Source organism: Diceros bicornis, chromosome 33 (genome assembly GCF_020826845.1).
Source record: "Diceros bicornis minor isolate mBicDic1 chromosome 33, mDicBic1.mat.cur, whole genome shotgun sequence".
Lineage (NCBI taxonomy): Eukaryota > Metazoa > Chordata > Mammalia > Perissodactyla > Rhinocerotidae > Diceros > Diceros bicornis.
Genome location: NC_080772.1, coordinates 11489514 through 11510476, shown reverse-complemented (window position 1 = coordinate 11510476; position 20963 = coordinate 11489514). Strand labels below are relative to the sequence as shown.

The window sequence follows — 20963 nt, the reverse complement described above, 5'->3', positions numbered from 1 at the left end:
ATGAACCTGCCAAAATTCCAAGTGCTGCCAAGTGGCTGAGCTGGGATTCCAATCCAGGCCTTTCTCACTTCCAAGTCCCAGTTCATAATCACTGTGCTCCTCTGCCTCTGCTAACATTACTTTTTGTCAGGAATAAGTTTTTTTCCCCACTCTAAGTTATACTTAGTGTCATGCATTTCTCAGCATCTGAAAAAGGGGCACTGTATCACTGGTGGTCTGCACACAGTACTGACACTGAAAAGATAAGGGTTGGAGACAGGAAAAGTCCCAAAAAGCTCCTGCAGACTCTAACATGACTCTAGATCAGCCTTCGGTTTGTGTGTGTGCACAGAATCTACTGTCTGGTAAAGATACTATATTAATAGCATTCTATAGTTACACAAAGTACATGCATGGGAATTCTTTTTATAGTTCTAAAGAAAATGGAAGATGAGCTAGGAAACTAGTCTTCAAGAAACTGGATGTGGGGGGAGGGCATGGGGGTGGCCATGAGTAGGTGAGCAATGGAATATTTTAGAAAATGGTGTTACTCAAGATGAGTCAGAGATTCTGAGGAAGCTGGATTTTCCCAGAATTTACAGTGACCCAACTACAAATTAAAATGACACCAACAAACTTTCCACTAGAGAGCAACAGGTAACCCCAGAGCACTCAGCTACCCCAGAGGGCTGATGCCAGTTAAGACGGGCTCTCACGCTGCTTGCAATCAGAGGACAGCACAGCATGGACTCTGGAGAGGCACCCGCTGGGTTCAGATATTGCTCTCCCTGACTGGCTAAACGTCCTTCAGCGAGATACTTAAATTCTCTGTTTCAATCTCCTCATCTGTAAAAAGAGAGAAAATATTACCCATCTCCTAGGATTATTAAGTCTGGATTAAATATATTAACACACCCAAAACGTTCAGAACAGTGCCTGGCTCCTACTGATAGTTAACCCTTACTGAACACTGGTTACCTCACCTAGTAGGTTGGTCTCTCACCTAGGTGCCAGCAAATGCAGCTGAAGCCCCACCCCCCAACTTGTCCAGGTAACTAAGAGGGGAAATTCCCTTTTGGTGTTTGAGTCCAGAAGGAGAAGCCTTGCATCCTATGCCTGGGGTTCAAGAGAGATGAACTTGGAGTCTCATTCTCAAGAACGTAAAGCCACCGAGGCCAACGTGAGGCTGGCTTTGATGATGGAGGCCACAGGGTCCGGGGATGAACATACTTGGAGAGAATGCCAATATCTCTTTTTGAGTGTTATACATAATTTCAGCTGTCAAAGAAAGTTCTGAGAATTCATGGAAATATGTAATTTATTCTTGTATCATTACCAGAATAAATAATTATTAAATGTAAATTCGACTTGAGGAATAGCAACTATGGCTTCTAGAAATAATTCTCTCAGACTAAATATAATCCCTTGTCATGGAAAAGGGGACAAGTCATAGAATCTATCAGGACTTTTATTCCGTCTCACATCACAGCAATAATCTGGGAAAATAGTGTCTCCCTATACAAATATTAGCCCTTGAGTGATTCGTGAGTCTTTCCCTCCTTAAGGGACAGGGCATGCTCCTTAAAGACACAGAGGGAGGGCTACAGCAACCTTAGTAAGTCTGCAGATGACATTAATGGCAGGGCAGGACGTGAGTTACTTTAAAACACAGAATAACAAAATAAAGGAAGGAGGGGCTACGAGTGAGCATGAGTCGTTTAAAAATGATGGAGAAGTCATTTCTACTCTCCTCTGACATTTATCTTCTTTCTTTGCTCACGAAGTTTTAGCCAAGACATGAATCCAAAGCAATTGCAGATATGGATACTATGAAATGCCATTCAAGATCTGTGCCTAGAAGACACTTTGTCAATGATGCACTCCCAGTCAGAGATTTGTTTCCCTCTTTTGCAGAAAACTTTAAAAGGTCCCTTAAAATCATAAAGCCAGATATTTCCTACGGGAATGTTCTTGGGAACACATTGTTGGAAACTGTTCCCAGGTTTAATGGGAATCAGCACTCATCTGGAATGAGGCTGGATCAGGCTGGGGCTGTGTAACTACGAGGTGGGGCCACAAACCCACCGAGGGAGCCCAGGGAGCTGGCCCAGCGGCCCTCAGCACCACCCTGCACGGTGCAAAATGGAAATCACAGCCAGGTGAAGTTCAGCGGCAGGACGAGAGGGGGTTGTTACTAATGCTCCAAACATATACTCCAGGTACAGATTCTGATGCTCAGACTCGGGAAACCTAGCTTTATACAAGGTGATATTCATGATTTTTCAAGCAAAAATGAGTGAGCACTTCCTTGTAAAAAATACTAAGTTGTTGACGTGAAGATACTAATTTCAAACTTTAATATCATTACAATTTTAAATTGTACTAAGAACTGTATTTTTTACCACCAGCCTTCTGCTTTAAGTGTAACTAATATAAAGTATAGCCATCCATGGGTGAATCTTATTTATCTCCGTTAACTAAGACACAGAGGTGCCCAGCACGATGCCACGCACAGACCTGGTGCTCAGTGAACGGCTGAGAGAATACGACATTAATCCCTCAATCGCTTCCCACTGTCAGGGAATGAGGGGCTTGTGAACTCTTGGGGGGACACAGAAAATACGAGCTTATGTCCTTGCACTAATTCACTGCATGCTTATTTAAAGGTCGAAACAGTTTGTTTAAAAAAGCATTTGTGATGGAATCGTTTAAAAGTAGTTTATATACTTGCACGTCTGTGTCTATTGATAATTCATGGCTATTACGTGACTACAGTACACCTAAACACTGCCTAGATGTCAACTTTTTTAGATTTCTCGTGTTCCCCATGGAAGCAGGCTGTTAGTTATTAATTGTCTTGTCATTATCTTGTGTCCAGAAGTCTCCCAACTCCTTCACAATTCCTGCTTCTAATCTACCGAGTTCAAAAACCAGATAATGAGGGGCCGGCCCGGTGGTGTAGTGGTTAAGTTCGCACACTCTGCTTCAGCGGCCCAGGCTTTGCAGGTTTGGATCCCGAGAGTGGACCTATGCACTGCTTATCAAGCCATGCTGTGGTGGTGTCCCATATAAAGTAGAGGAAGATGGGCACGGATGTTCGTCCAGGGCCAGTCTTCCTCAGCAAAAAAGAGGAGGATTGGCAACAGATGTTAGCTCAGGGTTAATCTTCCTCAAAAAAAAAAAAAAAAACAGATAATGAAATTTTAAAAATTCACATTAAATATAAGCCAATAAGGCATTGAATGGACAGTTCAGAAGTTTAGAAGCACATTATTTTCATGCCATTATATTGAGAGAGACATTTTCTGAGCATAGATTATTTTTTATACTTACAGGTGGATGAAGGTTGAGTCTGGTACAAAATGAACGTGTGTATTTAGAATGTTGCTTTATGCTTGCAAAAAGAGATACACAGAATTTTAAATAAATATAAAACCGAATTATTTTTGTAAAGATTAATTCATTCCAAAGTCCAATATTTTTCCTAACATAAAATTTATGAATTGCTATAATCAAGTAACAATATCCAATCAAATCAGTTTTATAGAATTAGAAATAATGCTATCTTCAGAAAAGTGAAGTTTCAAAATAACATTTAGAAGATTTTATATTTGGCCTATTATAATTTGGAATCTATTTTCCTATCGAATTTTTTATAGCTATTTAAAGACTAAGCTTTTATTTGAGAAATAGTCGCCATCAGTGTTCCCCTCCTGTGTCACTCCTTAAAGTATCTGACACAATTTTATAGCATTGTTCAAGTGACACATCCAAATGCCTAATATATTATTGACTTTTTGTGGAAATTTTCTCAACAAAAAAAACTGTAGCTCTTGTAATCTGATCTTCTACTCCCTGTTGGTCTGCATTTGAAAGAAAAAAGGAAGTGTAACACTTGGCCAATAACACAGTCCAAATCAAGGTAGGAAATAATTTTTCCAGAATAAAAAGAATCCTTGATCAGGGGCTTTGATTCATGGTAAAGAAACAATGATAAGAAAAATAATGCTACCACGTAAAATATACTTGAAATAGTGTAACTTTTACTTAAAACTGGATTTTCCTTACACATAAATCAGTGTAACTGTCCCACTGTGCTCCCTTCTGAGCCATTTTATGAGTCATTGATTCTCCAAAGAAAAAATTTAAATTTTAATCCTCTTAACCAGTTCCTTTCCGTTTTCTCCTCTACACATTAAAATGCATAATAACGTCATAAATAAATTCCATAAATAAACAGATTTCCTTTTCCTTTTTCTAATCGTAGCATTTAGTAGCACTTTCTGGTGTGAAGCAAATAAGGCTAATAAGTACATTTCCTCCTCCAAACAAATGAGTACGATAATATAATCATTTGCCTCAAAGAGTTTCTTGAATAAATAATTCTAAATAGCCCAAATGTACAAAATGGATATTAAGTAGATAGCAAGTTTAATTCTTGCTGGCCCCAAATCAGAGATTACTTCTTTCGGATGGAAGCTTCAGACCTTCGTGGTGTCTCATATCTCAATTTCTCAGGGAATTCTGTTCCCCACGCTCTTTAGTCGATAGCAATGGAAGAGAAGAATCATCAGAGTAAACATAGAAGGCACAATGTTCGGAGTTTTCGATTTGGCCCTGTCTCTGAGCCACTCACTACAGCCCTTGAATAAGTAAATTGAATAAGTCACAGCAGACTGGTTTCTCTGGGCCGGACTCCCATAATAAATTAGTTGCACAGAAGGGCAGATTAATGACTCAAGGGCAGTAGAGTGTCATTTAGTCTAAGGGTCAACAACCATGGCAGGCTGGCTTGCACTGGCTCAAAAGGCCACTCTGGCAATCCCACCACCTTCTGCTCTTCTGACGTCAGCAGGAACGCCTGCTGGCCCTCTGGATCCCCGTCTGTGTCTCGGGCAACATGCCACTGTCCAGCGTTGCTGACCTCGTCTTCCTGTCCGTCCTTCAACTGTGGTCGTGGAGCATAGAGCTGGGGAGGACAACAAGCCCCCTAGACACCAGCAAGCCCTCCTCCCCAAAGTGCCCTCACGTGCCGCCTGGCCAGTGACCAGGAAAGGTGCCCACACAGGAGTGTAGCCTACACAGTACTACACTTAGTACTGGAGAAAAGGAAATCATCCTTTTTAGGTGCCCTTAATAGAAAAAGCTACTGTGCTTTTGCTCGAGACCAATAAGTAAATTTAGCCCTGGGGTCTTTAAGAGTTCTATTTACATAGACTCTCACCACGGCCAAATTTGTATAGCAGAAAATTATTCTTGCACGTATTATGTTAATTTTGTAAAACTGGATTTTAGTCTCTCTTGCTGATTCTGTTCTTACTCTGTAGCTCCTGGGGAACTGATTCAAACTTTCGTTCCATCTCTCATGTAATCCTCCAATAAACTTTATTTATGGAATAAGGGCTATATGCCAAGCATAGGGCTGGATTTTCAGGGTGGAGGTGGAAGTGATAAACAGATAGGACAGAGAACTCTGTAGTCAAGAGGGGAAGATAAAAAGGAAGCAGGGAGAGAATAATCACGCAATGTGTGATGTGCTATAAAAGAGGACGAGTGTTTCCACCCAGATTCCACCATTTACTAGCGACATCTTGGGCAAGGTAGTTGTTTCCTCATCTACTAGAGTCTGTAAACGGGTTAAACAGGGTTGTTGGGTGGGCTGGGATCACACATGTCAAGTGCCTTGGTCTGTAACAGGCACTCAATAAACAGGAGGTATCATGGCAGTTAAGAATAAATTATTTCCAGAACCCAGGTGAAGAAGTAATGAAGTTCCTGTGAAGGATGTGAAAGAATTCTTAAACATTTTGACTGCAGTTCACAAAACAACAAAGTGGGAGAAGGCGCAGACACTCCTGGCAGAAGGAACGGTCTGGGCTAAGACACGACCCACCAAAGGCCAAACCAGAGAGGATGGAATTCACTGCTGCCGGCAGAGGGTGAGGACAGCAGGAGCCGGAGCCCAAAGGGCTGTCGTGGAGCAGGCTGTGCTCCCGGAATCCCCAGGAGCTCCCGGCTGCCGTCAGGCGGCCGGGCTGCAGCGGCCAGCACGCCTGGAGCAGGGACACCGCCGGCCGGGAAGCCCGCGAGGAACAGCAGCAAATTCCAAGCCACTCATTTTCCCAAATGTGCCAGAAAGCCTCACAGGGGATTCAAGCCAAAGGAGAGGCTTCATGTGGTTTTTGCCATCAGGTCTGAAGTGTGTGCAGGCCTGTCCGGAAGGTCTCACCGCAGTGGTGCTGGTGCAGGTTCCTATAGTCCCCATCTCCCTATTCCTGAAACCGCCCTTGTTTATCAATGTAAGTAAAACCATCAGTGTAAGTAAAACCAGAATCTAAAATTCAGTGCAAGATCTTCAAAAAAAATCACCATTTCTGACCCCATCTTTACTATCACTGGCATCTTCTTGTTGCCCTTCAGGGTAATCTTCACCTCAGGTTCTGGCAAAAATGTTCTGGAGTAAAATAATTTTTTCTTTATAAAGCTGATGAACATGATAAAATAAATTACATGAAAAACTATAAAAATTCATGTATATACAAAGGGCAGATCTCTAAGAGAACAAAATCAACTAGTCTCCTCGCTACATGACTACTAAGGACGTTACTTTAGTAAAAAGTTGGAAAAGGCAGAGCAGAAAGTCAATCTTACCACTCTCAGAATCCTCTGAGCTATGCTTAAATCAGCTTCATCCCCTGGACGTGATTAAACCAACCTTTAAAAGCACAAACGTTCCCCACACAAGGCTTTGCGTTGACTGTCTGTGACCAAGCATGTTGTCAGCGTGTGGCCCCGCGGGGAACTATACAATGATGTGGGCCTGCTGGTGGCACTGGGGACATTCTCCAAAATTGTAACCATGGTTCCTTTTTCTTACTCAGACCATAGCACAGGATCTGACGCGTTAAAAATAACCCAGAGGCTCTTATTATTATTCATTATACTAACAACTTTCAAAACCAACCAATTTGGAGGTTTTAAATTATAGGTACTATTATAAGGTTGAATGATATAAGACAGTTTTAATTATTTCGGACATTTTAAAATCAAAACATTCTGCATGAACACTACAAAATAGACAATGAAGCCCCACAGCTTGTAGACTTAAAGTAGCCAACAAGACTACATTTCTCATCCCTAGAGACTGCAGACAAGAATGGTAAATCTAGCAATCCAGAAGTGTCACTGAAACGTGCTATGTATATTGCAGTGGTTTGGCTGTCTGCCTAAGGAGCATACTAGTGGGGCCTTCTTTTACAATGAAAATAAACAAAAACTTTTATAGTGCAAAAATATGTCACCAAAAGTACCACAAAAATATAAGTCTCTGAATATTTAATTTCTGGACTTGCTGAAAATTGAAAGCAACAAGTATTAAAAGTCAGAGAAGTTCTATAATCAATAAGGCATCTATTACTAGATGAATTGCCTTTAAAAGGCTGGGAAAGTACCTGAAAATAATGACAATATTAAAGAGGATGCGTGAACTAATTTTTCAGTAACAGAAAATCCAAATGGCAACAGGATTTCCTTGACTATTTTTCACTATAGATGTTTCCTCGCTTTGCAGGGTTATGACTGTAAAAAGAACCATATAAGTTGAAACAGAACAATATGTACTTAATAATCAATGGCAACAAATGTGATGGTTCTGTGACCTTTAAAAAATTAGTGTCAAAATTTTAAAACTCTCTTATTGTCAGTTATAAATATATAGGGAAATGCACACTATAATTTAAAACACTATAATTGACAACATAAACACATTGAGAATGTTTGATTCCTTCGTAAAAATCTGAAGAGTAGCTTGAACAATCCATGCTTGCCTTCCTCATCTCATCCTACAGCATACAACAGGGGCGAGCATCTTTCCCATGCCTTGGTGAACTGTCACACTCCTCTCTAAGTTTGGATCAGCTTCCAACATCAAATCCTTTGTGCCTTCAATGTAGTGAATATCTCTGAGAAATCCTTTAATGTGAAGTTTTTGATGGCATCACTTCCTCTGGGACATCTTCATCCTTTCTGTCACAACCACTGTCTTCATTTATGCTAAGTTCCCTTCTCTCGGCTCCTGGCTGCACATCTAGAGTCTCTTGAGTGATGGCAGTGTCAACGTTCCCAGCCAGCTATTTCTTCCATATAAGTTTGATTCGAATTTCACTTCCCGCATCATCACTTTTCATGGCTCTGGTGCACTTCCATCTGGGCTGGCCAATTCTCTTTTTTAGTATCCATTTTTTATAAATGTCTTGGTCACATGAGTTATCACCGCAAGACACAAAGGCAACACAGCGACATGCTTTCCTGTCTGTGGGTGAACTGAATGATAGATGCGCAGTGACCATCACTGACAGACTCTGAAAGAAGTGACGTAATTGGTCATTGATCATGAAGAGCATCTGTTATTTACATAGTGACCTGTGGACTGAGGAGCTAGCTATAAAGTTTGTACTTTATGCTATTTCAGTTAATACACTACGGTAACTGAAATTTGAACTGTGGTGTTGGGCAACTGGTTTTATTTAACTAAAACACGTAACTGAAATTCATGCAGGTTGGAGCCATATAGAGCAAAGAGAAATGACTGGGCAGAATTCAAATCCACTGGAGGCTTCTGTTCTAACTCCATGGGCTACAACAGAGTATTGCATATTTGTTTATGCAACAACTAAATTCTCAAGCTTTGCATCAACATTCAGAGTTGAAAACAACGTCTGCATATAGGAAAAATGAAACATTCTGAAAAAGAACCGTCCTTTTCAATGCAAAAAAAATTTAACCATAAAACAATAACAAAAAACACTATATACTAAATGCTTTATATCCATCTTCTTATTTAACCCACACAATCCTGAGGAAATGTAAGCTTCTAGACGTTAACTGGCTTGCCAAGATCAGCCCCCACTGGGCGGTAGAGCTATGATGAAACTCGGTGTATCTGCCTCCAGAACTCATTCCCGAACCTTAGGTAACATCGAGCCCAAAGCAATTTTAGGAAAATGGCAAGTCTTTGAAACTATCGCCTCCCCCATACAAAAGACAATGCCGTCCCAGAGCACCTAGTTCCACTGCTGGTTACACCTCTTGGGCCACACAGTTGATGGTTACCCATCGGAGGAAGCTCTCATCTCCCAGGAAAGGAAACCTATCTTTTCTAAGATAGGTTGGATAAGACCTGAATTAAGCAGCCATTCCTATTTAAATGACTGAAAATTAAATATGAGGCAACAATAAGACATAAGTGCTTTATGACTCCAAATTAATAATACAAGTGGTCTCTGTTGAGTAGGTTTGGGAGGAGGGAAGTTACCCTTATACATTATCATACTTGAATATTTTAGAAATAAAAGGTTTCCTTTGAAAATTCTTGGGACTATCTGGTTATTAGTCTTGGATGGTAACTCTTCTATTTCTGGTGGCACTTCTTTTACGGGTTCTGAAAGCGGCACTTAAGTCACAATGAAATCTACAATCAATTTAAAAAGAGCCACCAAAAAAAATTCTCTGCTCCAGTATACGAATACAAAAGATATAAAGATTAGACGATATTTTAAATAATTAAGACAATGTTAAACCTTTTAAAAAAAAGAGACTTCTTTTTCTGTAAAGAATTGCTGGTACAGAAATCCACGGCCTGACAGGCATCAATAACATGACATGGCTGATGCAAGTTACTCAATTAAAATTCAACCTGTATTCCCAGGAGAAGATGGAGTTCTGGTTTTCTCCATTAATAAGGTGTTTTTCTATCCTTTAAGAAATCATTGAGCCATGTCATCGAGAACCTTTTCAAAGTATTATTTCATACAATGTAATTTTATTTTGATTGTTTATATCCGTATGTAAAAACACAATTTCAAATATTTAAAGAATAGTGAAAAAGGCAATCAATTATGATCAATTTTTGAAAATACATAACTATAACATTAAAAATAAAGAATATCATTAGAAAAACTGTGGGGAGTAATTATTTCAAAAGCAGTTAAATATTGTCTTACATCATAGAAAGCTGCAAACCAGTTATTGCAGGTGGACTTTCAACAATTACGATCAATTTTATGTGTTATACAAAAGTCTACAATCACTGCCTTTTGCTCTAGTCTCACTCCACCCCATAGTCTTCTCCCTCCCAGGTGCAAAGAGGGTGAGAGTAAGAAAACAGTACATAAAAAGATACATCTACATTTCATTTTTATTTGTAGTTTCAATAGATGCTTTTCTATTTTGTCCTGAGACTCAGCCTGCTCTCGGTGTTCTGTAATCTTTATTAGACTTCCTTAAAATTCGCTGTACACACATCAGGTTGTGAAGCCTTGCTGTAATTCTTGGAGAAGAACAGGTCGAACTATAGTGTCCCTTTTTAACCACATGATTCCATATTACACTTCCAAGAAACATCCTAGCCAATCAATGTATTGCTTAGGTTGACAGGTAATCCTTGAAAGACTAGTTTTGGGAAAAATCAAAGCACGAAATATAAGGATGCAGAGAAACAAAGGTTAAGGAGCTGGACACAGAGTCAATACATCTCTGTCTTAGCCCTTCATTCATTTATTTTGTAAATGTATACTGAGTAAGCCTAGTAATAAGCCCAGTGCTAGGGGGTGAGAAGTGAGTCAGAGAAAGCATGGTTCCAGCTTCTAATGAGCTGTGCTCTAGCTGGGCAAGGCAGTCAGACAGTTATACCAGCGTGTGACATACGATCTGTTAGAATTAGGAACAGAGCATCAGGGGAACTTCAAGGAAAGGCCCTGAATGAACACCGTGGGACTGGGGGAGGTGGAAGAGAACGGGCTTTCTGGAAGTAGTGATGCCACAGCTGGATTTCAAAGGACAAGAAGTCACTTGGATCCTTATTCACATTCACATACACTCTGCGGAGGGCCAGACAAGGAAACAGGATGTGCTAGAAAAATGAAACTATTATGTCTCACTTTTGTACATTTACACTTCCTGGAAGAGGTCACACTACTGAAAATGATGGGAAAATGGGGTACTGCATCTGTGCAATCATGAAGGTTGATTGATGTCTGGGAAGTGACAAGGGTATTTGCTTACAGAAATACAAGTCACACTCTATATATTGCATTAATTGAGTCAGCTTTATAAACCTCTCTCTGTACCCCACCCTTACAAAGCTTAACAGTTTTGAGAACTGAAACTTGCCTTAAAAAAATAAGAAATTTTTAAAATTCAGGTTTAAGACCCTTAGGTACATATTCATTCCTTTTTTGCCTTGCAGAGTTGCTTAATTCTATAGGTCGTTTTTTAATAATAAGCATTGCACTATATAATACTGCACAGATAAAGATTATGGCTGACTTTTCTAAAGTTACTCTCTTCCTGAACCTCTTCAATGGTTCAGAAGTTTCTAGCCTGAGTGATCAATCACTGTCCCTCTTGGCTTATGGCCTGGCTAACGCAGGAGGAGGAATACCTGGGAGAAGGCAGTGGGCCAGTGTGGAGGTAAAGATGTGCACGTCCCTCTGGGAAGGAGGGAAAGGCGGGAACTCAGGGAACTCAGTGAGGGATGCCCCCACTGAAAACATACGTGAAATGAGAACGGACAAAAGCAGAGACCGCACTGGGGGTACCAACATAAGAGATGGCACCACAAAGGGAGCATGGAGGCTGATGGCGGAGCTGAGGAGGAAGCCTGAACAACCCCAGCTCAGTGGCCGCAAGTGAGATACACTGTTAGACCATGGTGGAAATCAACTTGTTTATGCAACAATGTAATCAGCTTTATAGTAATACTTGCCCAAATAAATTCCTTTCCATAATCAGAACTCACCCATCCTGGCTTAAAGTAGTTTGGCACATTTAAAAAATATTCTTAATCAGTTAATTTAGGTATAATCTGAAGCAAAATTGGACATGAGGAATATGTAATTTTATTGAAGATCAAATTATACAAACAATGGTAAACCTCTAACATTAAAATCAAATTACAAAATAAGAAATCAGTACTCCATGGATAGATAATTTCCCAACTTTTCACTCTAAAATAGAAGTAAATTGATTTGTGGGAACACCTATTTGCTGCTCTGTGTCATCTTTTCCAAGCCTGTCACTCAGAGCTCCTCCTTCTGTAATGAGGCAGGTGACTCACTCTGGCTTCCACTGAAGCCGTGGCAGAATTATTTGCAATCTGGGCCTCTTAACATGCTCACTCTGCTTTAATGTAAGCACATTCTTGAAAAGTGTTGGTGAATAAGTTAGCATTGTTGAATGAAAGGGAAAGTGAGACGCGATGGTCTAGAAAATAGCTAAAAGCAGCATTAATACTGAAGATTTCCTTTCAAGTTTTAGATGTAGGGTCTGAGTACCATTTAAATAGAATAAACACAAGCTGGCAAATGTGACAGCTCTAGTTTACTGCTTTAGTGTCTCCCTGGGGAATAAATGAAGCACGTGCCCTGGGACTCCAACTAAGACAGTCACTACTGCCTCACGGCTGGTGGGCACAGACCTGTAGCTTAGAGGCAACGGGTACCAAGAGGTAGAAACAGTGGTGAGCAACTACATGCCGTTCGTCATTTAGAACCTAGCTGTCTTTATGGCTGGTGACTTAAATCCACCATGATTAAATTACAAGGTAGCAGAGCACCTCAAGAAATTAATTCTTGGAACATAGAAAATATTAGATTTTGGAGGAAGTCAGTTTATCTAGATTGGAAATCAATATAGCTCTAATTAATAATATACAGTGGTTTATTCCGACTAAATATTCATTACAGTCATGCTTATTTTTGGATTAAAATGAAATTATCATTTGATGAAAAGGTTAAAAAGATGTTTAGAGATCTCACTGGCATCTGGGAGTAACAATTGCGGGCACAAGTTTAGAAACGATTAATTTATTCTTTAAATGAGGTTAAGCTAGTATGATTAGGAATAAATGGACCCTCCAAGTACATGAGCAGTCGGAGTGCTTAGTGGAGCTGGCAAGGCATAAATGCTCAAGACTTCACTTATTAAACACATCCACACCAATCGTGTTTGATTTGTATTGTGATTCAAACACAAGATCTACTTGCTGTAAAATCACTCAATAGACTTAGGATATAAAACAAGTTTTATTATACTGATATGTGTTATAGGTTGAATTGTGTCCCCCTAAAATTCATATGTGAAGTCCCAACCCCCAGTACCTCAGACTGTGATGTTATTTGGCAATAGGGTTGTTGCAGATGTAATTAGTTAAGATGAGGTCATATGGGAGTAGGGTGGGCCCCTAATCTAATATGACTGGTGTCCTTAGGAAAAGGGGAAATCTGGACACAGACACACACACAGGTAGAACACCATGTGAAGGTGAAGGCAGAGATTGAGGTGACGCTTCTACAAAAGCCAAGGAATGCCAAATATTGCCAGCAAACCCCAGAAGCTAGGGGAGAGGTATGGAACAGGGAACGACACCTGGACACCTTCATCAAGACTTCTAGCCTCCAGAACAGTGAGGCAATAAATTTCTGTTGTTTAAGCCACTCTATTTGTGGTACTTTGTTAAGGCAGCCCTAGGAAACTAATACAATATGTGAAATGTATTCAATTGAGAACAGAACCAAAATATAACAAGCTGCATGTTGCTCTCTTTGAAAGAGCCCACCCACCTTCAGAATGTATCTTATGGGAATAACTATCAGTACCCAAAATTGAATTAATGACTGTTCAAAGTATAGGAGGAAGCACCAGATTAAATGTAAGAGGTGCCATGGCAGTATTTATAGTTTGTGAACATATATGTGCTGGATATAACACAGAACCAGGAGAACAGAGTTTATATATAATCCCTGACCGCTAAAAGATTTTCCTAGAATCTAAGTTCTAAGAGAAAAGAAAGAGACACGGGACAGGGATTGGAGTAAAGAAAGGTTTAGCCAGACAGCACTGACAGAGCACTCTGGAGAAGCAGAAAGTATGGACACTCACAAGTGTGACTAGGACACTAGAACAAAAGGGTGACACTTTTGAATGTTAGCAATCAGGTAGACAGAGAGAGAATGAAGAGACTGACAGAAATCAACAAAAACTTTTTAAATGAAAATGAAGCACGTAAAACACACAGCCTTCATTAGGCCTGCCTACACGCAGTACCACGTGCTACATGATAGAAAAGAAAACACACATTAAGAAATATTATAATAAAATACATAAGAAATAGATGAGACCTCTTCTGAAAGAAAATGACAATATAGTTAGATATATATAAATATGTGTGTGGGTATTACACAGTATTCATATCTACATGCATTTAAACACCTTAACAACATGTATATAAAATAACAATAAATGTCTGCAAATTAATGTGGTCAATAAGAGCATTAAATCCACCCAGAGGGACACGAGAGAAGGATCAGATCTGAACTGAGTATTAAGCAAGAACCCAACCATCAGAATGAATAAAGAAACTTACTTCCCTCAGAATTTCAAAAATATATTTAAATACTGAAAATGACTCAAATGTTTAATTTTTTAAACATTTAAGTATTCATTTAAATATTTAAGTATATTACGATTAATTACTATATAACCTTGAATATTTCTGTACCTTCCTTTAGCTGTTATTCCCAATTTTAAACTAAGAAATTAGCAGGAATATAGAGACTGTACACAGAATCTCCTGTCAAGGGGGAAAAGTGCACAATTACTCATCCTGTCTGTGTAGGGACAGCAGGCTGGATAAATATAGCATGTCTCCATAAGGAAGCTGAGATTTAAAAGACAAAACAGTACATAAACAGCAAAGTATGATCGAGTAAAATTATGTTCTCCCAGATGAGCCTAATGGCAAAACCCAAACTATGACATGGAAAACGAAGTTAGCGGCAACAGCCATGAGCCAACTAACAGTAGTTACTCCACCTGTATGAAGTATTAGTATAAATAATATCAAAGGTAATACTTTTCAGACGAGAAGAGTCTATCTGTAATTTGAAATGAATGTTTTTCTTTTAATAATTATAACTATTCAAAAGCCAGATATTAATCTTAGATTTATTTTATTTATTTATTTTTTTTGTGAGGAAGATCAGCCCTGAGCTAACATCCATGCCAATCCTCCTCTTTTTGCTGAGGAAGACCGGCCCTGAACTAACATCTACTGCCAATCCTCCTCCTTTTTTCCCCAAAGCCCCAGCAGATAGTTGTATGCCATAGTTGCACATCCTTCTAGTTGCTGTATGAGGGACGCCGCCACAGCATGGCCAGGCAAGCAGTGCGTCAGCGAGCCCCCGGGATCCGAACCCGGGCTGCCAGTAGCAGAGCACGTGCGCTTAACCGCTAAGCCATGGGGCCAGCCCCTATTTTTTTAATACTAGTATAGAGTTAATGTTCCTAGAACTAGCCAGAAGGGTTTAGAAACTAGTAAGTGTGTTTCCATGGTAACAGACTGCTTTGCCATGGAGAGATCATTTCACACATTCCCTATAACCCAGTGACCACACAAGGAGAAGAGAGATCTGCATTTTAGGTTTTCAGGGTCACCATCAATTATGATTTTGGGGAGGACTTTTATTTTTATGAGAATGCGTATGGCATTAATGTTAGGAAGTTACCTAAGCTTAAATTTTTTCCCTATTCTTTAGTGTGTTAATAACCATCGGGCATGTGTTCTGATGGAGGCATGGTGGTGAGAAAGTCATCCACAGATTTCACTTTAATTCATGCTGTGAGTTATAGCACACCTGATTATCACATTCTGACGCTGAATCCTGAGAGAGAGGAGGAGCTGAGCCAAAAAGCTGGACGTGTGCAACACCCTTCAAGTAGATGAAGCACAATGAGTGGCTACTACTGTCCAGTAGGGGCTTCACAAACACCAGCTGGACAACTGAGTTGTGACAAAGGACCAAGTCACCACGAGAACGATCAAGCAGAAAGACCAGGGAGAGGCTTATGTCCCAGTGGAAACAAGTGCAGTAGATGCTCTGTCACCTGAACCTGAGCAGTCACAAATCCCCGAATAAGCGAGTCTTCACTGGGGATTTTTTTAAAGGAAATGTTTTCGTTCTGCTTTGCTTCAAATATAATTCTGGCTGGAGCGATGAGCATGAAAATGCTCTTCTCTCCTGTCTTACAGTGTTCACTTTCTGGAACGGCATTAACTTCTGGCCCACTACAGAGACTGTGTGGTCAACTAAAGGACATGATTTAGTAGAAGAGCCCTTGCCTAGGAGGGTGAAGGCATGGAGAAACCTGCAACGCACGGCTGACCCCAAGCAGAAAGCAGTCCCACGGGGAGGGGGCTTGTGTGCTCCAGTTCCCGCATCCGTACCAAGGGCATGTTGTGAGGATTACGTGAGAAAATCCCGGTAAATGCTTAAGAGGGGACAAAGAGCACAGCAAGCATCCAATAAATGTCAGCTGCTATAATTATTACTGTTAATGCTATTAGTATTGTTAATGTTAAAAATTAGGCAGTGTCCTCTGCTAGATCTTGTGGGGAAAACCTCAAGTCAATCTTTATAAATGATGAGATGAAAACCCTGAGATTCTCAAAGGAACTCTCCAAAGAGTGTACAGACACCTTAGCCTTTATTTTGAATAAAACTAGTTATTTGACAGTCTGCTACTGAATCTTGCTAATACATAACACATTTGGGGAGAAGGGCAGAAATCATACTTCAGATGTACAAAGAATAAAATTTTCTAAAAGACTCCATAATGGCAAAAATAAGCTTTTAAAGTAAAAATTAGTATCAGTGGTATTTTTACCACTTATATGAAATGCTTTCTTCTAAAAGATGATCTCTTGATCTAAAAATAAATAAGGACTATGTGAACTTTAAAATGAGTAACTTTAACTTAGAAGTAAAACCTATCATCAATGCATCCATATTACATCTATTTCTCAAAATTCTCTGTATCATTACACCATTAGGAAGTTTACACTCCTCCCCCTGTGAGTGTTTTTTCAAATTGTCATAATTACTTTGGTCCTATTTTGGTCATAACCCATTTATCACATCAAATCAAATAATCACAAACTAAAATTATGGATGCTAATCAGAAAAAAATGATGAGGGAAAGAAATGTACTTTGGGTAGTAGAAGGTAATGGCTTTGAGCTCAGATTCTATTATGTTTTTCTGTGGAAAGCAAAACCCATAAAACTAAGGCACCCACAAATAATTCAAACCACAAAACTAAATTACTGTGAATTTCAGGCACCATACTTTAAGCACTACAACTGAGGGAAGCAGCAGTCAAATAAACATTAAACATCTAAATAGATCCTCGATGCAAATGATAAGGTGGACAGAGATCTCTGATTTTCTCAGAACTGTAGAAATTATAGCTTAGCCACAGATGACCTTCAGTTGATGAAACACTTTATGATCCTTGTACACTAAAGTTCACCAATTTACGTGGATGATGCACAAAGGCAGCAGTATTAGGACCACATAGTTGAAGTGAAATAAAACCACTCATCTGTGAAGGTTTTTATTTTAGCTTCTCTCTGCCCTTTGTTGGACCATTTGACTGTCATCCTAAAACTTTAAAGCTTTATTGCAGAGTTTTCACCACTGCTAAAGGAATATTCACGGCACTAGGCTCTGCTCCTGTCAAAGGCAGTATTTATGTACATGAGGACATAAAACGGTTGTAACAAGGGAAAATGTCACAGATTTACAAGGGATCAAGTTTACAAGGCAGCAAGCTGATGTGCATGGGGTTTCACCTTGCAAGCCCTCTGATCAAAAAGCTAGTATGAAAAGCAGAAAAATCTGTCCTCGATGGTTTTTGGACAAAATATCGCTTCCCCCTGGAAGGCAGTCACAACTCCCATGCCCTCCTCCTCTCACGCTAAGGATGAGGCTGTACCAAGGATGAGGACATAACACTGAAAGGGTGTTCAGTGTTCTCAGAACTTCCACACAAATTCTACTGCACACAATCAATTGAGAATCATAACCCTTTCTAAAGTTCGGGAAATATAATTTGGTTTATTAAACTAAGTGTTCATATTCATAGAATCCCATAAAAAGAAGCATATATAATCCCTCCACTCAAATCTCTTCCAAGAATGAAGATAACACAGACAATGTATTATGGAAAGACGAATATTTCATTGAACTCAGAATTAAACTATGACAGATGGAGAATTCTGTCTAGAAATGTCATTTTATTGTAGGAGTTCTAAACTAGATACATGACTTGAAAACATCATTTGGGCCTGGATGGAACTAGGAATTCATCAAGTCAGTAAAATACAGAAAGCAGCCATGAAGTGACTGGAAAGGTGGGGAAATTCATTGTTTTATACAGACTCACTAAACATATGTATGCAAAAAGTAAATTGAGATTTAATAGAAAAACTAAAAGTTGTGATTATCTTTTAAAACTAATTGTGAAATTATAATCCTAGCATACTATAACAGAAGTAAAATAAATTTTTTATATTCTGTGCATTGCTTAAAATATATACCATAAAAACATTTATATTTTCATTTAATTTCATTTAGGTGAACAGTTATTGGGCCCCTCCTACGAGCCAGGTGCTATTCTAAGCATGAGGAATACAAAACTGATGGAAATCTACGCTCTGTTGCTGAGGAGATGACAGATTAAAGAGGAAAAGAGATACCATTTGAATTGAAAGGGTTTGTTTCAGCGCAGAGATGAAGGTACATGAGAGGCTACAAAACCATCTGAGAGGGGAGCGTGAGGTTAAGTTACAGAGCCCAAGGGTTAAATGAAGCCCATCCCAGCAGAAATGACATCTGAGCAGACTCCTGAAGCTTAGTGCCAGGCACAGGAACAGAATAAACCCAAGCCCAAAGGCAGAGAGCCTGGTATTCATAGGGGCTGTGGGTCCTTTTACAATCCTAGAGGGAAGCTCCATGAGGGAGAAAGATAGAGAAGGAGAGGTAAACAGACCTTTGGGGGGAATCTTTCACCCAAGTTAGGGGGCCTGAACTTGACCTTGTGAATGATGGGAGCCAGTGAACCGTGGTGAGCAGCAGGCAACCTGATGCCTTAAGTCACTCGTGCTCCTTTGGTGAGTGTGCAGAGCAGATCTGGGTGGGTGAGGAGAGCTGCAAAACCCCAGACAAGGCAGGACTGGGGCTTGAACTGGGTATTCAGTATTGAGCTAGGTATTAGGGAGTTCTACTTCTGGGGGAGTCTCTAGGCCTCACCCAACAGATATATTTTTGGAAAGCTGCAAATTAATTTTGTGAGCCAGATCATATTTTCCCATTGAGGATTTTCCCATGTTTATATTAATTTCATTGATTTTTTTAATTGGCACGAGACCCTAAAGGCTAGCGCTTAGAATGTAATAAGAACCTTGATGTTCAGCAGTCTTCAAAGTATCTTTTAGGCGTGAAGCTTTCCCTAAAGTAAAGATTATGTGGAACATTATGTGGAACATCGGTATGTAAAATAGACAAACACAGAGTGGTTTTAGCTAAAGCAGAGCCTCCCATCTCAATGCCCTGTCAGCCTTGAAACCCCTGGTATTCCAGGGAACAGAGATTGAAAGCCATTGGTGAAGTTTCATTCATTCATTCTACTGATGAGCAAATGAGGTGCTGGTCCCCGACAGAGGTCTCGCTTTGGAGATGTGATGTAGAAGGAGACAGATGAGCTTCTATTCTGGTTTTTCCAGTTGTGAGCCATGCAACTTTGAGAAGTCACTTTTCTCCTATGCCTCTGCTGCCTCATCTAAAAGCTGAGATAATAGGTCCCCTCACCCCCAAGGCTGATGAAGCCAAAGTGCTTTGTGAAATGTGTAAGTCTCTAAAAGAAGGCAAATTGCTACTGCTGTATCAGTAGCCTCAAATCAGAGAGCTGGGAGCGAAGCCCTGTGACCTGAGTCCCAGGTGGCTAGGAGATCCATCCAAAGGCTCCAAGACGAGGATAGAGAGCACTGGTCTCCTTGCGGCTACTATCTGATAAACAAGCCTGAAGTGGAACTCCTGGTTGGCATCTACAGCAAGTTCTTTTGCTCAGAGAAACCTTCAGTAAATCTAATCTGGCAAAAGAATACGGTTTCTAAGTAGAAAGAAAACATTTACCTCCAAAGTCTGAGAAACACCTGGCACACACAAACTATCACACTTGACACATTTTGGCAAGGGGTGTGAGAAGGATGGATCTGCAGCCAGACAAACACGGGCTCAAATCTCGCCCCATGATTACCTACTTTGTTCCAACAATTACCTGTTGTGAGAACTAAGGGAGATGATGCACATAAAGGACTGACACCACCACTGGCCCCTGCGAAGTGCCCAATAAATGCTAAGCAAAACAACAGGTCCACGATCTTCTACGTGTGCAACCTCATGTGAGTCATTACACTATGGAGCTATTTGTCCATTAACATTCCATTGTCTTCACTGGGAAATACACCAGTATCGAAATATACTCGTAGAGCATCACTATCTGTTACTGACCATTAAGGAGACTGGAAACCAAAGGAGGCAGTTTGTAAAGTATTTTACACATCACAGCAATAATGTACAAGTTTAAAAGCAAAGTAGCACTTTCTACAAAATATCCTAAAAAGCACACGGTGGTCCTACCTATGTACTATGCTAAGTGCCAATAAAGTGGCTACTTATTAGTTTAAAATATAAGAACACTTCAGAGGGCACTTCAAAACCAGGTTTCAACAGTCTGAAAAATGAGATCAATTAGATGGAAATGTCTAATAATCATAGAGTATTTTGAAACACAGTTGTTGCAGTTAAGATTAATAAGATACATTGTAAACATGTATAATGTCAAGTATCATTAATAAGGTACAATGAGAAACCCTAAAATGCTGCAAAATTGGCATAAAATGTCTTCAAGTGATCTCTTAATTTCCTGTTTCTTAATGGGAGATTTAAAGTCACATATTCATATATTTTTTCTTAATTGTTAGTTAGCATCTCTTAGTTGAATGCTTAGTGACCAAACAGTGTTAACAATAAGAGAGAGACGCTCTCAAAGGCGATTCACTTTGGCCCAGCACTCCTGGAGACCACC

The 20963-nt window shown here is 39.9% G+C and overlaps 1 protein-coding gene across 4 annotated transcripts in view; it reads right to left on the bottom strand.

Moving 5' to 3' along the window:
* The window catches only part of FAM110B (family with sequence similarity 110 member B), a 142628-nt gene that overhangs the window by 31494 nt on the left and 90171 nt on the right, over positions 1 to 20963 (bottom strand). The window lies entirely within an intron of this gene.